A 21,373-nucleotide genomic window follows, 5' to 3' on the forward strand; every position below is an offset into this window, starting at 1 on the left:
GAGGAGAGGAGAGGAGACGAGACGAGACGAAGGAGAATAGAAAAGGAGAGGAGAGGAGAGGAGAGGGGAGGAGAGGAGAGGAAATGTTCTCGTTCCCTATCACCCCTCATCTCTTTCAAATATATTCCTCTCCACTCTTTCTTTCTGCTTCCTCTCTTATTTGAATTCACAGCTGGCAGATTAAACCATAAATTATTAACTGAGTTACAGTATAGGGAAGAGAATACATGAAATGCCCCATCGGGGCATAAAGTAGATAATGTAGTAGATAATGTAGTAGATAATATAGTAGATAATATAGTAGATAATGTAGTAGATAATGTAGTAGATAATACAGTAGATAATATAGTAGATAATATAGTAGATAATGTAGTAGATAATATAGTAGATAATATAGTAGATAATATAGTAGATAATAAGGTAGATAATAAGGTAGATACTATAGTAGATAATATAGTAGATAATAAGGTAGATAATAAAGGAGATAATATAGTAGATAATATAGTAGATAATAAAGGAGATAATAAGGTAGATAATAAAGGAGATACTATAGTAGATAATATAGTAGATAATATAGTAGATACTATAGTAGATAATAAGGTAGATACTATAGTAGATAATAAAGGAGATAATATAGTAGATAATAAAGTAGATAATAAAGTAGATAATATAGTAGATAATACAGTAGATAATAAATGAGATAATATAGTAGATAATAAAGTAGATAATAAAGTAGATAATATAGTAGATAATATAGTAGATACTATAGTAGATAATGTAGTAGATAATATAGTAGATACTATAGTAGATAATGTAGTAGATAATGTAGTAGATACTATAGTAGATAATATAGTAGATACTATAGTAGATAATATAATAGATAATAAAGTAGATACTATAGTAGATAATATAGTAGATAATAAGGTAGATACTATAGTAGATAATAAGGTAGATAATATAGTAGATAATAAGGTAGATAATATAGTAGATAATAAGGTAGATAATATAGTAGATAATAAGGTAGATACTATAGTAGATAATAAGGTAGATAATAAGGTAGATACTATAGTAGATAATAAGGTAGATACTATAGTAGATAATAAGGTAGATACTATAGTAGATAATAAGGTAGATAATATAGTAGATAATAAGGTAGATAATATAGTAGATAATATAGTAGATACTATAGTAGATAATAAGGTAGATACTATAGTAGATAATAAGGTAGATAATATAGTAGATACTATAGTAGATAATAAGGTAGATAATATAGTAGATAATAAGGTAGATACTATAGTAGATAATAAGGTCGATAATATAGTAGATAATAAGGTAGATAATATAGTAGATACTATAGTAGATAATAAGGTAGATACTATAGTAGATAATAAGGTAGATAATATAGTAGATACTATAGTAGATAATAAGGTAGATACTATAGTAGATAATATAGTAGATAATAAGGTAGATAATAAGGTCGATAATATAGTAGATAATAAGGTAGATAATATAGTAGATACTATAGTAGATAATAAGGTAGATACTATAGTAGATAATAAGGTAGATAATATAGTAGATACTATAGTAGATAATAAGGTAGATACTATAGTAGATAATATAGTAGATAATAAGGTAGATAATAAGGTAGATAATATAGTAGATAATATAGTAGATACTATAGTAGATAATAAGGTAGATACTATAGTAGATAATAAGGTAGATAATATAGTAGATAATAAGGTAGATACTATAGTAGATAATAAGGTAGATACTATAGTAGATAATATAGTAGATACTATAGTAGATAATAAGGTATATAATATAGTAGATAATATAGTAGATACTATAGTAGATAATAAGGTATATAATATAGTAGATGATAAGGTATATAATATAGTAGATGATAAGGTATATAATATAGTAGATGATAAGGTAGATACTATAGTAGATAATATAGTAGATACTATAGTAGACAATATAGTAGATACTATAGTAGATAATATAGTAGATACTATAGTAGATAATATAGTAGATAATATAGTAGATACTATAGTAGATAATAAGGTAGATACTATAGTAGATACTATAGTAGATACTATAGTAGATAATATAGTAGATAATATAATAGATACTATAGTAGACAATATAGTAGATAATAAGGTAGATACTATAGTAGATAATAAGGTATATAATATAGTAGATGATAAGGTATATAATATAGTAGATGATAAGGTAGATACTATAGTAGATAATGTAGTAGATACTATAGTAGATAATATAATAGATACTATAGTAGACAATATAGTAGATACTATAGTAGATAATATAGTAGATAATATAGTAGATACTATAGTAGATAATAAGGTAGATACTATAGTAGATAATATAGTAGATAATATAGTAGATACTATAGTAGATAATATAGTAGATAATATAGTAGATAATATAATAGATACTATAGTAGACAATATAGTAGATAATATAATAGATTCTATAGTAGATAATATAATAGATACTATAGTAGATAAAATAATATAGTAGATAATATAGTACATAATATAGTAGATAATATAATAGATACTATAGTAGACAATATAGTAGATAATATAATAGATTCTATAGTAGATAATATAATAGATACTATAGTAGATAAAATAATATAGTAGATAATATAGTACATAATATAGTAGACAAGATAGTAGATAATACAGTAGATACTATAGTAGATAATACAGTAGATATGTGTCGTCTGGTTATCTGTTAGCATCTTTGACTGTTAATATTTGTCGTTACTGCTGACTGTGTATTGACTCAGCAACGTTTTATCCCGCTTTTTACATGCCAATAAAGCTGGTCTGAATTTGGAAGTGAGTGTGATTTCATAATTCTGTCAGGTTTCACTAGCCGAACCCACAGACTTCTATTAACAACTCAGGAGTGTGGAGGTGAACGGCGTTCGAGATGACGGACTCACAGTAACGTTAATGCTAATATTCAGCAAATTACAAATTGCATAACCAATGCTTAGTTGGGTTTACGGTCCACTACATCCCTGTTTAGTTGGGTCTACGGTCCACTACATCCCTGTTTAGTTGGGTTTACGGTCCACTACATCCCTGTTTAGTTGGGTTTACGGTCCACTACATCCCTGTTTAGTTGGGTTTACGGTCCACTACATCCCTGTTTAGTTGGGTCTACGGTCCACTACATCCCTGTTTAGTTGGGTCTACGGTCCACTACATCCCTGTTTAGGTGGGTTTATGGTCCACTACATCCCTGTTTAGTTGGGTCTACGGTCCACTACATCCCTGTTTAGTTGGGTTTATGGTCCACTACATCCCTGTTTAGTTGGGTTTATGGTCCACTACATCCCTGTTTAGTTGGGTTTATGGTCCACTACATCCCTCTTTAGTTGGGTTTATGGTCCACTACATCCCTGTTTAGTTGGGTTTACGGTCCACTACATCCCTGTTTAGTTGGGTCTACGGTCCACTACATCCCTGTTTAGTTGGGTCTACGGTCCACTACATCCCTGTTTAGTTGGGTCTACGGTCCACTACATCCCTGTTTAGTTGGGTTTACAGTCCACTACATCCCTGTTTAGTTGGGTTTATGGTCCACTACATCCCTGTTTAGTTGGGTCTACGGTCCACTACATCCCTGTTTAGTTGGGTTTACGGTCCACTACATCCCTGTTTAGTTGGGTCTACGGTCCACTACATCCCTGTTTAGTTGGGTCTACGGTCCACTACATCCCTGTTTAGGTGGGTTTATGGTCCACTACATCCCTGTTTAGTTGGGTCTACGGTCCACTACATCCCTGTTTAGTTGGGTTTATGGTCCACTACATCCCTGTTTAGTTGGGTTTATGGTCCACTACATCCCTGTTTAGTTGGGTTTACGGTCCACTACATCCCTGTTTAGTTGGGTTTATGGTCCACTACATCCCTGTTTAGTTGGGTTTACGGTCCACTACATCCCTGTTTAGTTGGGTTTACGGTCCACTACATCCCTGTTTAGTTGGGTTTACGGTCCACTACATCCCTGTTTAGTTGGGTTTACGGTCCACTACATCCCTGTTTAGTTGGGTTTACGGTCCACTACATCCCTGTTTAGTTGGGTTTACGGTCCACTACATCCCTGTTTAGTTGGGTTTACGGTCCACTACATCCCTGTTTAGTTGGGTTTACGGTCCACTACATCCCTGTTTAGTTGGGTTTACGGTCCACTACATCCCTGTTTAGTTGGGTCTACGGTCCACTACATCCCTGTTTAGTTGGGTTTATGATCCACTTTATCCCTGTTTAGTTGGGTTTACGGTCCACTATATCCCTGTTTAGTTGGGTTTATGGTCCACTACATCCCTGTTTAGTTGGGTTTACGGTCCACTACATCCCTGTTTAGTTGGGTCTACGGTCCACTTACATCCCTGTTTAGTTGGGTTTATGATCCACTTTATCCCTGTTTAGTTGGGTTTACGGTCCACTACATCCCTGTTTAGTTGGGTTTACGGTCCACTACATCCCTGTTTAGTTGGGTTTACGGTCCACTACATCCCTGTTTAGTTGGGTTTATGGTCCACTACATCCCTGTTTAGTTGGGTTTACGGTCCACTACATCCCTGTTTAGTTGGGTTTACGGTCCACTACATCCCTGTTTAGTTGGGTCTACGGTCCACTACATCCCTGTTTAGTTGGGTTTATGGTCCACTACATCCCTGTTTAGTTGGGTCTACGGTCCACTACATCCCTGTTTAGTTGGGTCTACGGTCCACTACATCCCTGTTTAGTTGGGTCTACGGTCCACTACATCCCTGTTTAGTTGGGTCTACGGTCCACTACATCCCTGTTTAGTTGGGTTTACGGTCCACTACATCCCTGTTTAGTTGGGTCTACGGTCCACTACATCCCTGTTTAGTTGGGTCTACGGTCCACTACATCCCTGTTTAGGTGGGTTTATGGTCCACTACATCCCTGTTTAGTTGGGTCTACGGTCCACTACATCCCTATTTAGTTGGGTTTATGGTCCACTACATCCCTGTTTAGTTGGGTTTATGGTCCACTACATCCCTGTTTAGTTGGGTTTATGGTCCACTACATCCCTCTTTAGTTGGGTTTATGGTCCACTACATCCCTGTTTAGTTGGGTTTACGGTCCACTACATCCCTGTTTAGTTGGGTCTACGGTCCACTACATCCCTGTTTAGTTGGGTCTACGGTCCACTACATCCCTGTTTAGTTGGGTCTACGGTCCACTACATCCCTGTTTAGTTGGGTTTACGGTCCACTACATCCCTGTTTAGTTGGGTTTATGGTCCACTACATCCCTGTTTAGTTGGGTCTACGGTCCACTACATCCCTGTTTAGTTGGGTTTACGGTCCACTACATCCCTGTTTAGTTGGGTCTACGGTCCACTACATCCCTGTTTAGTTGGGTCTACGGTCCACTACATCCCTGTTTAGGTGGGTTTATGGTCCACTACATCCCTGTTTAGTTGGGTCTACGGTCCACTACATCCCTGTTTAGTTGGGTTTATGGTCCACTACATCCCTGTTTAGTTGGGTTTATGGTCCACTACATCCCTGTTTAGTTGGGTTTACGGTCCACTACATCCCTGTTTAGTTGGGTTTATGGTCCACTACATCCCTGTTTAGTTGGGTTTACGGTCCACTACATCCCTGTTTAGTTGGGTTTATGGTCCACTACATCCCTGTTTAGTTGGGTTTACGGTCCACTACATCCCTGTTTAGTTGGGTTTATGGACCACTACATCCCTGTTTAGTTGGGTCTACGGTCCACTTACATCCCTGTTTAGTTGGGTTTACGGTCCACTACATCCCTGTTTAGTTGGGTTTACGGTCCACTACATCCCTGTTTAGTTGGGTTTATGGTCCACTACATCCCTGTTTAGTTGGGTCTACGGTCCACTTACATCCCTGTTTAGTTGGGTTTACGGTCCACTACATCCCTGTTTAGTTGGGTTTACGGTCCACTACATCCCTGTTTAGTTGGGTTTACGGTCCACTACATCCCTGTTTAGTTGGGTTTACGGTCCACTACATCCCTGTTTAGTTGGGTTTACGGTCCACTACATCCCTGTTTAGTTGGGTTTACGGTCCACTACATCCCTGTTTAGTTGGGTTTACGGTCCACTACATCCCTGTTTAGTTGGGTCTACGGTCCACTACATCCCTGTTTAGTTGGGTCTACGGTCCACTACATCCCTGTTTAGTTGGGTCTACGGTCCACTACATCCCTGTTTAGTTGGGTTTACAGTCCACTACATCCCTGTGTAGTTGGGTTTATGGTCCACTACATCCCTGTTTAGTTGGGTCTACGGTCCACTACATCCCTGTTTAGTTGGGTCTACGGTCCACTACATCCCTTTTCTCTCTGAATAGCGATGACATACAGAAATGTAACGCTTAAATTTTATTTTCTATCTCTGTGATAATAAAGCAATTGACCTGTACAGATGTTTGTTGTGCGATATTACTTGAATAAATGACATAATTATAGTATAAAAACCATTGATTGGTCTTCACTTTAACAACTTAGAGCATGGGTCAGACAGTTAAGAGCACAGGCTATTAGTGTCACCATGGTGATGATAATAAATGTAGATACACCATAGTGGATGATGCACACCAGATATGAGTCATACAAGAATAATGGTTCAATTAACAGCACACTCTATAAACATGTATTTGAACATCTACAGTCGGAAATGAAAGAGAACGCATGTAGAGCTGTGTCCACTGCCCCCTACCCCGTACCCACCACCCTCCCCCCTCTGTCTCTGTGTGGGCCAACAGCCGGTGCTGCTGAGCTCAGTTGTTTTAGGTGTCAATTAGAGATTAAACACACAGGCCACAGCATGTGTATGGAGTTGTGTGACATTGCTTTAATCACTCTCTTCTCCCTCCATGTCTCCTCACCTCCGCTCTTTCATCTTTTTCTCTGAGAGATGTTAGTGGGTGAGGGTCAACACACACACACACACCGCCCCAGGAATAGGTAGCTGAACCATCTGTTGCTACTAAGGCAGCTGCTCACTCTCTCACACACACATGAACACACATACGCACACGCAAACACACACAAACACACACATGAGCACACATACGCACACGCAAACACACACACAAACACACACCTCAGGCCTAATTTTTAATAGTCATGTAGCCACTCACTAGAACATAAAAATCTGTTTGATCTAAATATTGGAATAAGGGAGGAGTGGAGGAGAGAGGGTGGAGGAGAGGGGAATAAGGAAGGAAGAGAGGAGGGAATAAGGGAGGAGAGGAGAGGAGGGGGAGAGGAGAGGAGGGGAGGGGGAGAAGAGAAGAGAAGAGAAGAGAGAGAGAGGAGAGGAGAGGAGAGGAGAGGAGAGGAGAGGAGAGGAGAGGAGAGGAGAGGAGAGGGAGAGGAGAGGAGAGGAGAGGAGAGGAGAGGAGAGGAGAGGAGAGGAGGTTTATCATGGAGCAGCAGGTGGTCACTCACATACACATGAACACACATACACACAAACAAACACACACGCACGCACCCACACCTCAGGCCTAATTCCTCTCTAATCGTGTAGCCATTCACTAGAATATGAAAACCAGTTTGATCTAAATTTCTGTAAAAATAAATAACAAAGTTCTGAAATGTGTGTAGAGAGGAGAGGAGAGGAGGGGAGGGGGGGAGGGGAGGGGAGGGGAGAGGAGAGGAGAGGAGAGGAGAGGAGAGGAGAGGAGAGGAGAGGAGAGGAGAGGAGAGGAGAGGAGAGGAGAGGAGGGGAGAGGAGAGGAGAGGAGGGGGGGGGAGGGGAGGGGAGGGGAGAGGAGGGGAGGGGAGGGGGAGGGAGGGGAGAGGAGAGGAGAGGAGAGGAGAGGAGAGGAGAGGAGAGGTTTATAATTGAACAGCAGTTGGTGGAAGGGGGAAGAGGAGGAAAATCAAATTATTATTAGCTACCTAATATTTAATATAGGGATCGGTGGTGTAGTGGAGGTTAAACGACAACATCACCAGTAGGGATATGTTTTTTTTCAGAGAGAGATGGAATATGAAACAAGAGAGAAGAAAAGATAGTGAGGCAGAGAGGGAGAAAGACAGGTTTTCTTTCCTGATCTCTTTTAACCTTTGTTTATAATCTGCAACGTGAGCCTGAATATTCTCGGAGAAACATTGTCCTTTACACACACACACACGGATGTCACACTGCAGGTGCCCCACTGTCACACGCAGTGAGAATGGACTCTTTCAGCAGTGCTGACCTGTCTCGCTCTCTCTCTGTGTGTCTTTCTCTGTCTCTCTCTCGCACGCTCTCTCTCTATATATTCAGTAACAGTCAAAAGTTTGGACACCTACTCATTCAAGGGTTTTTCTGTATTGTATAATAATAGTGAAGACATCAAAATTATAAAATAACACATATGGAATCATGTAGCAACCAGAAAAGGATTATACAAATCCAAATATATTTCATATTTGAGATTCTTCAAAGTAGCCAAACTTTTCCTTGATGACAGCTTTGCACACTCTTGGCAATCTCTCAACCAGCTTCACCTGGAATGCTTTTCTAACAGTCTTGAAGGAGTTCCCACATATGCTGAGCACTTGTTGGCTGCTTTTCCTTCACTCTGCGGTTCAACTCATCTCAAACCATCTCAATTGGGTTGAGGTCAGGTGATTGTGGAGGCCAGGTCATCTGATGCAGTACTCCATCACTCTCCTTCTTGGTCAAATAGCCCTTACACAGCCTGGAAATGTTAGTCCCACTAATCACAAACCAGATGGGATGGTTTATCACTGCAGAATGCTGTGGTAGCCATGCTGGTTAAGTGTACCTTGAATTCTAAATAAACAACTGACAGTGTCACCAGAAAAGCACCCTCACACCTCCTCTTCCATGCTTCACGGTGGGACCACACATGCGGAGATCATCCGTTCACCTCCTCTGCGTCTGTGGAACCAAAAATCTCAAATTTGAACTCATCAGACCAAAGGACAAATTTCCACCGGTCTAATGTCCATTATTCGTGTTTCTTGGCCCAAGCAAGTCTCTTATTATTGGTCCTTTAGTAGTGATTTCTTTGCAGCAATTTGGCCATGATTCACGCAGTCTCCTCTGAACAGTTGATGTTGAGATGTGTCTGTTACTTGAACTCTGTGAAGCATTTATTTGGGCTGCAAAGTCTGAGGCTGGTAACTCTAATGAACTTATCCTCTGCAGCAGAGATAACTCTGGGTCTTCCTGTGGCGGTCCTCATGAGAGCCAGTTTCATCATAGGGCTTTATGTTTTTTGCAACTGCACTTGAAAACTTTCAAAGGCCTTGAAGTGTCCCACATTGACTGATCTTTAAGTAATGATGGACTGTCATTTCTCTTTGCTTATTTGAACTGTTCTTGCCATAATATGGACTTTTACCAAATAGGGCTATCTTCTGTATACCAACCCTACCCCGTCACAACACAACTGATTGGCTCAAACGCATTAAGAAGGAAAGAAATTTCACAACTTAACTTTTAAAAAGGCACACATGTTAATTGAAATGCATTCCAGGTGAACCTGGTTGAGAGAATGCCAAGCGTGTGCAAAGCTGTCATTAAGGCAAAGGGTGGCTACTTTGAAGAATTTGTTTTATAGTTTTGATGTCTTCACTATTATTCTATATATAGAAAATAGTACAATTAAAGAAAAACTCTTGAATGAGTAGGTGTGTCCAAACTTTAGACTTGTACTGTATATATATCTCCCCCTCTCTCTATCTCTTTCTGGCAGGTCATTTGGGGGGTATGACTTTGTCACCGGCCGGAGACACACTCAGTCAGACATAGATAGGCAGTGCAAATCACACTAGCTCACACACAGACATGCTCACACACAGACATGCTCACACACAGACATGCTCACACACAGACATGCACACATACAGACATGCTCACACACAGACATGCTCACACACAGACATGCACGCACACAGACATAGTCACACACAGACATGCACACACACAGACATGCTCACACACATACATGCTCACACACAGACAGGCACACACACAGACATGCTCACACACATACATGCTCACACACAGACAGGCACACACACAGACATGCTCAGACGCAGACATGCTCACACACAGACATGCATACACACAGACATGCTCACACACAGACATGCACACACAGACATGCACACACACAGACATGCACACACACAGACATGCACACACACAGACATGCTCACACACAGACATGCACACACACAGACATGCACACACACAGACATGCTCACACACAGATATGCTCACACACAGACATGCTCACACACAGACATGCTCACACACAGACATGCACACACACAGACATGCTCACACACAGACATGCTCACACACAGACATGCTCACACACAGACATGCACGCACACAGACATGCTCACACACAGACATGCACACACAAAGACAGGCACACACACAGACATGCTCACACACAGACATGCTCACACACAGACATGCTCACACACAGACATGCACACACACAGACATGCTCACACACAGACATGCACACACAGACATGCTCACACACAGACATGCTCACACACAGACATGCTCACACACAGACATGCACACACAGACATGCTCACACACAAACATGCACACACACAGACATGCTCACACACAGACATGCTCACACACAGACATGCACACACAGACATGCTCACACACAGACATGCACACACAGACATGCTCACACACAGACATGCACACACACAGACATGCTCACACACAGACATGCACACACACAGACATGCTCACACACAGACATGCTCACACAGACATGCTCACACACAGACAAGCACACACACAGACATGCTCACACACAGACATGCTCACACACAGACATGCTCACACACAGACATGCACACACAGACATGCTCACACACAAACATGCACACACACAGACATGCTCACACACAGACATGCTCACACACAGACATGCACACACAGACATGCTCACACACAGACATGCACACACAGACATGCTCACACACAGACATGCACACACACAGACATGCTCACACACAGACATGCACACACACAGACATGCTCACACACAGACATGCTCACACAGACATGCTCACACACAGACAAGCACACACACAGACATGCTCACACACAGACATGCTCACACACAGACATGCACACACACAGACATGCTCACACACAGACATGCACACACACAGACATGCTCACACACAGACATGCTCACACACAGACATGCTCACACACAGACATGCTCACACACAGACATGCACACACACAGACATGCTCACACACAGACATGCTCACACACAAGGACAAGATAGATTTTGGAGAAAGGGATGTAGTGAGAGGGATGTCAGGGAGAGACGGGAGAGAGGGACGGCAGGGAGAGACGGGAGAGAGGGACAGCAGGGAGAGACAGGAGAGAGGGATGGCAGGGAGAAACAGGAGAGAGGGACAGCAGGGAGAGACAGGAGAGAGGGATGGCAGGGAGAGACGGGAGAGAGGGACGGCAGGGAGAGACAGGAGAGAGGGACAGCAGGGAGAGACAGGAGAGAGGGATGTCAGGGAGAGACGGGAGAGAGGGACGGCAGGGAGAGACAGGAGAGAGGGACAGCAGGGAGAGACAGGAGAGAGGGACGGCAGGGAGAGACAGGAGAGAGGGATGTCAGGGAGAGACAGGAGAGAGGGACGGCAGGGAGAGACGGGAGAGAGGGACGGCAGGGAGAGACGGGAGAGAGGGACGGCAGGGAGAGACGGGAGAGAGGGACGGCAGGGAGAGACGGGAGAGAGGGACGACAGGGAGAGACGGGAGAGAGGGACGGCAGGGAGAGACAGGAGAGAGGGACGACAGGGAGAGACGGGAGAGAGGGACGACAGGGAGAGACGGGAGAGAGGGACGACAGGGAGAGACGGGAGAGAGGGACGGCAGGGAGAGACGGGAGAGAGGGACGGCGGGGAGAGACAGGAGAGAGGGACGGCAGGGGAGAGACGGGAGAGAGGGACGACAGGGAGAGACGGGAGAGAGGGACGACAGGGAGAGACGGGAGAGAGGGACGGCAGGGAGAGACAGGAGAGAGGGACGACAGGGAGAGACGGGAGAGAGGGACGACAGGGAGAGACGGGAGAGAGGGACGACAGGGAGAGACGGGAGAGAGGGACGGCAGGGAGAGACGGGAGAGAGGGACGGCGGGGAGAGACAGGAGAGAGGGACGGCAGGGAGAGACGGGAGAGAGGGACGACAGGGAGAGACGGGAGAGAGGGACGACAGGGAGAGACGGGAGAGAGGGACGGCAGGGAGAGACGGGAGAGAGGGACGGCGGGGAGAGACAGGAGAGAGGGGCGGTGGGGAGAGATGGGAGAGAGGGACGGCAGGGAGAGACGGGAGAGAGGGACGGCGGGGAGAGACAGGAGAGAGGGACGGTGGGGAGAGATGGGAGAGAGGGATGGCAGGGAGAGATGGGAGAGAAGAAAGTGGTGGCAGTGAGAGATGGGAAAGAAGGACGACAGGGAGAGACAGGAGAGACTGGTCATTCAGGTAACACACACATCAGGGAATCAACTGACGTATTATCAACCTCTCCACCCATCTGTCCACCCATCTCTCCACCCATCTCTCTACCCATCTCTCCACCCATCTCTCCACCCATCTGTCCACCCATCTCTCTACCCATCTCTCCACCCATCTCTCTACCCATCTGTCCACCCATCTCTCCACCCATCTCTCTACCCTTCTCTCTACCCATCTCTCTCCACCCATCTGTCCACCCATCTGTCTACCCATCTCTCCACCCATCACTCTATCCATCTTTCCACCCATCTCTCTACCCATCTCTCCACCCATCTCTCGACCCATCTCTCTACCCATCTCTCCACCCATCTCTTTACCCATCTCTCCACCCATCTCTCTACCCATCTCTCCACCCATCTCTCCACCCATCTCTCTACCCATCTCTCCACCCATCTCTCTACCCATCTCTCCACCATCACTCTACCCATCTCTCCACCCATCTCTCCACCCATCTCTCCACCCATCTCTCTCTTTCTCCTGTTCCCCCTAGGTGAGCCCATATGAGTAATGGGGACGTGGGGTTCAGGGACCAGGGCTCCAGGGGCAAGAGTTCCTTCCTGTATCGCTCAGCCTTCGTTGTGGGACTAACCACCCCCTTCGTTGTGGGACTAACCACCCCCTTCGTTGTGGGACTAAACACCCCTTCACTTTCCAAAGGGCTTCTACAACAAACAGGTACTGTGTGTGTGTGTGGTTGGTTGGTTGGTTGGTTGGTTTAAAAAATCAGTATGGCTGAACCAGACTTGCAAACAGAGCACTTGTGGAACCTTCCCCTTTCAGGCGTCTAGGCTACTTCCTATTTCTCCCCAGGGATGATACCCGGTAGACTGGCTGCACATGAGACGGTCTCTGTCCACAATCATGTGTGGTTTTGAACTCCACATTTCCGAGTCAGTTGCTGTCCCCTTCAGTGATGCTGCTGAATTTCGTATCTCCCTTATTAAATATTGTTTGTTTGCGTCAGCGTTCAATCTTATATTTTTCTGACAAAATCACCACAAGTCACTAAGTAATTAATTGATTATGAGCTAATATCCCTCTGTCTACAGGTGCATGGAGCGGAACAGGAAAACGTTGTAATTTACGCTGACATCAATAATCACTTTTACTGGCTTCTTGATTCTGTCCCTCTCTCCACCTCTGTCCCTATCTCTACCTCTCTCCCTATCCTCCACCTCTCTACCTCTCTCCCTATCTCCACCTCTGTCCCTATCTCTACCTCTCTCCCTATCCTCCACCTCTCTACCTATCTCCACCTCTGTCCCTATCTCTACCTCTCTCCCTATCTCCACCTCTGTCCCTATCTCTACCTCTCTCCCTATCCTCCACCTCTCTACCTCTCTCCCTATCTCCACCTCTGTCCCTATCTCTATCTCTCTCCCTATCCTCCACCTCTCTACCTCTCTCCCTATCTCCACCTCTGTCCCTATTTCTACCTCTCTCCCTATCCTCCACCTCTCTACCTCTCTCCCTATCTCCACCTCTGTCCCTATCTCTACCTCTCTCCCTATCCCCACCTCTCTCCCTATCTCTACCTCTCTCCCTATCCCCACCTCTCTCCCTATCTCCACCTCACTCCCTATCCCCACCTCTCTCCCTATCCCCACCTCTCTCCCTATCCTCCACCTCTCTACCTCTCTCCCTATCTCCATCTATCTCCCTATCCCCACCTCTCTCCCTATCCCCACCTCTCTCCCTATCCTCCACCTCTCTACCTCTCTCCCTATCTCTACCTCTCTCCCTATCCCCACCTCTCTCCCTATCTCTACCTCACTCCCTAATTCCATCTCTCTCCCTATCTCCACCTCTCTCCCTATCTCCACCTCTGTCCCTATCTCCACCTCTCTCCCTATCTCTACCTCTCTCCCTATCTCTACCTATCTCCACCTCTGTCCCTATCCTCCACCTCTCTCCCTGTCTCTACCTCTCTCCCTATCTCTACCTCTCTCCCTATCTCTACCTCTCTCCCTATCTCCACCTGTCTACCTATCTCCACCTCTGTCCCTATCTCCACCTCTCTCCCTATCTCCACCTCTCTCCCTATCCTCCACCTCTCTCTCTATCTCCATCTCTCTCCCTATCCTCCACCTCTCTACCTCCCTCCCTATCTCCATCTCTCTCCCTATCTCCACCTCTCTCCCTATCTCCACCTCTGTCCCTATCTCCACCTCTCTCCCTATCTCCACCTCTCTACCTATCTCTACCTCTCTCCCTATCTCTACCTCTCTCCCTATCTCCACCTGTCTACCTATCTCCACCTCTCACCCTATCCCCACCTCTCTCCCTATCTCCACCTCTGTCCCTATCTCCACCTCTGTCCCTATCCTCCAACTCTCTCCCTATCTCCACCTCTGTCCCTATCTCCACCTCTCTCCCTATCTCCAAATCTGTCCCTATCTCCACCTCTCTCCCTATCTCCACCTCTCTCCTTATCCTCCACCTCTCTCTCTATCCTCCATCTCTCTCTCTATCCTCCACGTCTCTCTCTATCCTCCACCTCTCTCTATATCTCCACCTCTCTCTCTATCCTCCACCTCTCTCTCTATCCTCCACCTCTCTCTCTATCTCCACCTCTCTCCCTATCCTCCACCTCTCTACCTCCCTCCCTATCTCCACCTCTCTCCCTATCTCTACCTCTCTCCCTATCTCTATCTCTCTCCCTATCTCAACCTCTCTACCTATCTCTACCTCTCTCCCTATCTCCACCACTCTCCCTATCCCCACCTCTCTCCCTATCTCCACCTCTGTCCCTATCTCCACCTCTGTCCCTATCCTCCATCTCTCTCCCTATCTCCACCTCTGTCCCTATCTCCACATCTCCACCTCTGTCCCTATCTCCACCTCTCTCCCTATCTCCACCACTCTCCCTATCCCCACCTCTCTCCCTATCTCCACCTCTGTCCCTATCTCCACCTCTGTCCCTATCCTCCACCTCTCTCCCTATCTCCACCTCTGTCCCTATCTCCACATCTCCACCTCTCTCCCTATCTCCACCTCTCTCCTTATCCTCCACCTCTCTCCTTATCCTCCACCTCTCTCTCTCTATCCTCCACCTCTCTCTCTATCCTCCACCTCTCTCTCTATCCTCCACCTCTCTCTCTATCCTCCACCTCTCTCCCTATCTCCACCTCTCTCCCTATCTCCACCTCTGTCCCTATCTCCACCTCTCTCCCTATCTCCACCTCTCTCCCTATCTCCACCTCTCTCCCTATCTCCACCTCTCTCCTTATCCTCCACCTCTCTCTCTATCCTCCACCTCTCTCTCTATCTCCACCTCTCTCCCTATCCTCCACCTCTCTCTCTATCCTCCACCTCTCTCTCTATCTCCATCTCTCTCCCTATCCCCACCTCTCTCCCTATCCCCACCTCTCTCCCTATCCCCACCTCTCTCCCTATCCTCCACCTCTCTCCCTATCTCCACCTCTCTCCCTATCCCCACCTCTCTCCCTATCTCCACCTCTGTCCCTATCTCCACCTCTGTCCCTATCCTCCAACTCTCTCCCTATCTCCACCTCTGTCCCTATCTCCACCTCTCTCCCTATCTCCAACTCTGTCCCTATCTCCACCTCTCTCCCTATCTCCACCTCTCTCCTTATCCTCCACCTCTCTCTCTATCCTCCATCTCTCTCTCTATCCTCCACGTCTCTCTCTATCCTCCACCTCTCTCTATATCTCCACCTCTCTCTCTATCCTCCACCTCTCTCTCTATCCTCCACCTCTCTCTCTATCTCCACCTCTCTCCCTATCCTCCACCTCTCTACCTCCCTCCCTATCTCCATCTCTCTCCCTATCTCCACCTCTCTCCCTATCTCTACCTCTCTCCCTATCTCTATCTCTCTCCCTATCTCAACCTCTCTACCTATCTCTACCTCTCTCCCTATCTCCACCACTCTCCCTATCCCCACCTCTCTCCCTATCTCCACCTCTGTCCCTATCTCCACCTCTGTCCCTATCCTCCACCTCTCTCCCTATCTCCACCTCTGTCCCTATCTCCACCTCTCTCCCTATCTCCACCTCTGTCCCTATCTCCACCTCTCTCCCTATCTCCACCACTCTCCCTATCCCCACCTCTCTCCCTATCTCCACCTCTGTCCCTATCTCCACCTCTGTCCCTATCCTCCACCTCTCTCCCTATCTCCACCTCTGTCCCTATCTCCACCTCTCTCCCTATCTCCACCTCTGTCCCTATCTCCACCTCTCTCCCTATCTCCACCTCTCTCCCTATCTCTACCTCTCTCCTTATCCTCCACCTCTTTCCTTATCCTCCACCTCTCTCTCTCTATCCTCCACCTCTCTCTCTATCCTCCACCTCTCTCTCTATCCTCCACCTCTTTCCTTATCCTCCACCTCTCTCTCTCTATCCTCCACCTCTCTCTCTATCCTCCACCTCTCTCTCTATCCTCCACCTCTCTCTCTATCCTCCACCTCTCTCCCTATCTCCACCTCTGTCCCTATCTCCACCTCTCTCCCTATCTCCAACTCTGTCCCTATCTCCACCTCTCTCCCTATCCTCCACCTCTCTCTCTATCCTCCACCTCTCTCTCTATCCTCCATCTCTCTCTCTATCCTCCACCTCTCTCCCTATCTCCACCTCTCTCCTTATCCTCCACCTCTCTCTCTATCCTCCACCTCTCTCCCTATCTCCACCTCTCTCCCTATCCTCCACCTCTCTCCCTATCCTCCACCTCTCTCCCTATCCTCCTCCTCTCTCCCTATCCTCCACCTCTCTCCCTATCCTCCACCTCTCTCCATATCTCCACCTCTCTATCTATCTCCAACTCTCTCCCTATATCCACCTCTCTCCCTATCTCCACCTCTCTCCCTATCCTCCACCTCTCTCCCTATCTCCACCTCTCTCCCTCCCTCCCTCCCCATCCTCACACTCTCTCCCTCCCTCCCCATCCTCACACTCTCTCCCTCCCTCCCCATCCTCACTCTCTCCCTCCCTCCCCATCCTCACTCTCTCCCTCCCTCCCCATCCTCACTCTCTCCCTCCCTCCCCATCCTCACTCTCTCTCCCTCCCCATCCTCACACTCTCTCCCTCCCTCCCCATCCTCACACTCTCTCCCTCCCTCCCTCCCCATCCTCACACTCTCTCCCTCCCTCCCCATCCTCACACTCTCTCCCTCCCTCCCCATCCTCACTCTCTCCCTCCCTCCCCATCCTCACTCTCTCTCCCTCCCTCCCCATCCTCACACTCTCTCCCTCCCTCCCCATCCTCACACTCTCTCCCTCCCTCCCCATCCTCACTCTCTCTCCCTCCCTCCCCATCCTCACTCTCTCCCTCCCTCCCCATCCTCACACTCTCTCCCTCCCTCCCCATCCTCACTCTCTCTCCCTCCCTCCCCATCCTCACACTCTCTCCCTCCCTCCCCATCCTCACACTCTCTCCCTCCCTCCCCATCCTCACACTCTCTCCCTCCCTCCCCATCCTCACACTCTCTCCCTCCCTCCCCATCCTCACACTCTCTCCCTCCCTCCCCATCCTCACTCTCTCCCTCCCTCCCCATCCTCACTCTCTCCCTCTCTCCCCATCCTCACTCTCTCCCTCCCTCCCCATCCTCACACTCTCTCCCTCCCTCCCCATCCTCACTCTCTCCCTCCCTCCCCATCCTCACTCCCTCCCTCCCTCCCCATCCTCACTCTCTCTCCCTCCCTCCCCATCCTCACACTCTCTCCCTCCCTCCCCATCCTCACACTCTCTCCCTCCCTCCCCATCCTCACTCTCTCCCTCCCTCCCCATCCTCACTCTCTCCCTCCCTCCTCATCCTCACTCTCTCCCTCCCTCCCCATCCTCACACTCTCTCCCTCCCTCCCCATCCTCCTCTCTCTCCCTCCCTCCCCATCCTCTCTCTCTCCCTCCCTCCCCATCCTCACACTCTCTCCCTCCCTCCCCATCCTCACACTCTCTCCCTCCCTCCCCATCCTCACACTCTCTCCCTCCCTCCCCATCCTCACTCTCTCCCTCCCTCCCCATCCTCACTCTCTCCCTCCCTCCCCATCCTCACTCTCTCCCTCCCTCCCCATCCTCACACTCTCTCCCTCCCTCCCCATCCTCACTCTCTCCCTCCCTCCCCATCCTCACTCTCTCCCTCCCTCCCCATCCTCACACTCTCTCCCTCCCTCCCCATCCTCACTCTCTCTCCCTCCCTCCCCATCCTCACTCTCTCCCTCCCTCCCCATCCTCACTCTCTCCCTCCCTCCCCATCCTCACTCTCTCCCTCCCTCCCCATCCTCACTCTCTCCCTCCCTCCCCATCCTCACTCTCTCTCCCTCCCTCCCCATCCTCACACTCTCTCCCTCCCTCCCCATCCTCACACTCTCTCCCTCCCTCCCTCCCCATCCTCACACTCTCTCCCTCCCTCCCCATCCTCACTCTCTCCCTCCCTCCCCATCCTCACTCTCTCCCTCCCTCCCCATCCTCACTCTCTCCCTCCCTCCCCATCCTCACACTCTCTCCCTCCCTCCCCATCCTCACTCTCTCCCTCCCTCCCCATCCTCACTCTCTCCCTCCCTCCCCATCCTCACTCTCTCCCTCCCTCCCCATCCTCACTCTCTCCCTCCCTCCCCATCCTCACTCTCTCCCTCCCTCCCCATCCTCACTCTCTCTCCCTCCCTCCCCATCCTCACTCTCTCCCTCCCTCCCCATCCTCACTCTCTCTCCCTCCCTCCCCATCCTCACACTCTCTCCCTCCCTCCCCATCCTCACACTCTCTCTCTCCCTCCCTCCCCATCCTCCTCTCTCCCTCCCTCCCCATCCTCACTCTCTCCCTCCCTCCCCATCCTCACTCTCTCTCCCTCCCTCCCCATCCTCACACTCTCTCCCTCCCTCCCCATCCTCACACTCTCTCCCTCCCTCCCCATCCTCCACACTCTCTCCCTCCCTCCCCATCCTCACACTCTCTCCCTCCCTCCCTCCCCATCCTCACACTCTCTCCCTCCCTCCCCATCCTCACACTCTCTCCCTCCCTCCCCATCCTCCTCTCTCCCTCCCTCCCCATCCTCACTCTCTCCCTCCCTCCCCATCCTCACTCTCTCCCTCCCTCCCCATCCTCACTCTCTCCCTCCCTCCCCATCCTCACTCTCTCCCTCCCTCCCCATCCTCACTCTCTCCCTCCCTCCCCATCCTCACTCTCTCCCTCCCTCCCCATCCTCACTCTCTCCCTCCCTCCCCATCCTCACACTCTCTCCCTCCCTCCCCATCCTCACTCTCTCCCTCCCTCCCCATCCTCACTCCCTCCCTCCCTCCCCATCCTCACACTCTCTCCCTCCCTCCCCATCCTCACTCTCTCTCCCTCCCTCCCCATCCTCACACTCTCTCCCTCCCTCCCCATCCTCACACTCTCTCCCTCCCTCCCTCCCCATCCTCACACTCTCTCCCTCCCTCCCCATCCTCACACACTCTCCCTCCCTCCCCATCCTCACACACTCTCCCTCCCTCCCCATCCTCACTCTCTCCCTCCCTCCCCATCCTCACACTCTCTCCCTCCCTCCCCATCCTCACTCTCTCCCTCCCTCCCCATCCTCACTCTCTCCCTCCCTCCCCATCCTCACTCTCTCCCTCCCTCCCCATCCTCACTCCCTCCCTCCCTCCCCATCCTCTTTCTCTCTCCCTCCCTCCCCATCCTCTCTCTCCCTCCCTCCCCATCCTCACTCTCTCCCTCCCTCCCCATCCTCACTCTCTCCCTCCCTCCCCATCCTCACACTCTCTCCCTCCCTCCCCATCCTCACTCTCTCCCTCCCTCCCCATCCTCACTCCCTCCCTCCCCATCCTCACACTCTCTCCCTCCCTCCCCATCCTCACACTCTCTCTCCCTCCCTCCCCATCCTCACACACTCTCTCCCTCCCTCCCTCCCCATCCTCACTCTCTCTCCCTCCCTCCCCATCCTCACACACTCTCTCCCTCCCTCCCCATCCTCACTCTCTCCCTCTTATTTCTTCTATCTGTCAGTGTTTCCAGCTGGACTCCAGCCCAGAGGGCCAGCGTGTGTTTATTATCATCTCAGTCTAGTTCTGTAATGATAAAGATCAATCTGCCGCACAAACACACACAGAGCTGTGTGAGTGTTTTCCCTCTGGTCTCACGGCTGTTGTTACTGTGTCTGAGTCCTCTTGGATTGATAAAGTTGAGTTGATGTTTCAAACAGTGTTTTTTTCTTATCTTTCTGTGGGTTGAGGGAGAGGTGGGAGTGTTGGGGGAGGAGAGATTTTCAAAATGTATTTAAATTTCTTCCCCTTCTCTCTCTGTTAATTTGCTCTGTACCCTTCTCCCCAACGTGTGCACTCGCTAACTCCAGGTGTATTTTAAAGGAGTCAACATCAATTTAGGTATATGAAGTACCGTAATGTTTTATAAGTGTATAGGGATCAGTAGATAATATTACCACTGTTGGCCTATTTAAAAAAAAAAATGTTTTACCTTTATTTAACTAGGCAAGTCAGTTAAGAACAAATTCTTATTTTCAATGACGGCCTAGGAACAGTGGGTTAATTGCCTGTTCAGGGGCAGAGCGACAGATTTGTACCTTGTCAGGTCGGGGGTTTGAACTTGCAACCTTCCGGTTACTCGTCCAACGCTCTAACCACTAGGCTACCCTGCAGTGGTCAATAGTTAATATTACCACTGTTGGCCTATAGGGGTCGTAGATAATATTACCACTGGTGACCTATAGGGGTCAGTAGATAATATTACCACTGGTGACCTATAGGGGTCAGTAAATAATATTACCACTGTTGGCCTATAGGGATCAGTAAATAATATTACCACTGG

This window comes from Oncorhynchus tshawytscha, linkage group LG29 (genome assembly GCF_018296145.1).
Source record: "Oncorhynchus tshawytscha isolate Ot180627B linkage group LG29, Otsh_v2.0, whole genome shotgun sequence".
NCBI classification, from domain to species: Eukaryota; Metazoa; Chordata; class Actinopteri; order Salmoniformes; family Salmonidae; genus Oncorhynchus; species Oncorhynchus tshawytscha.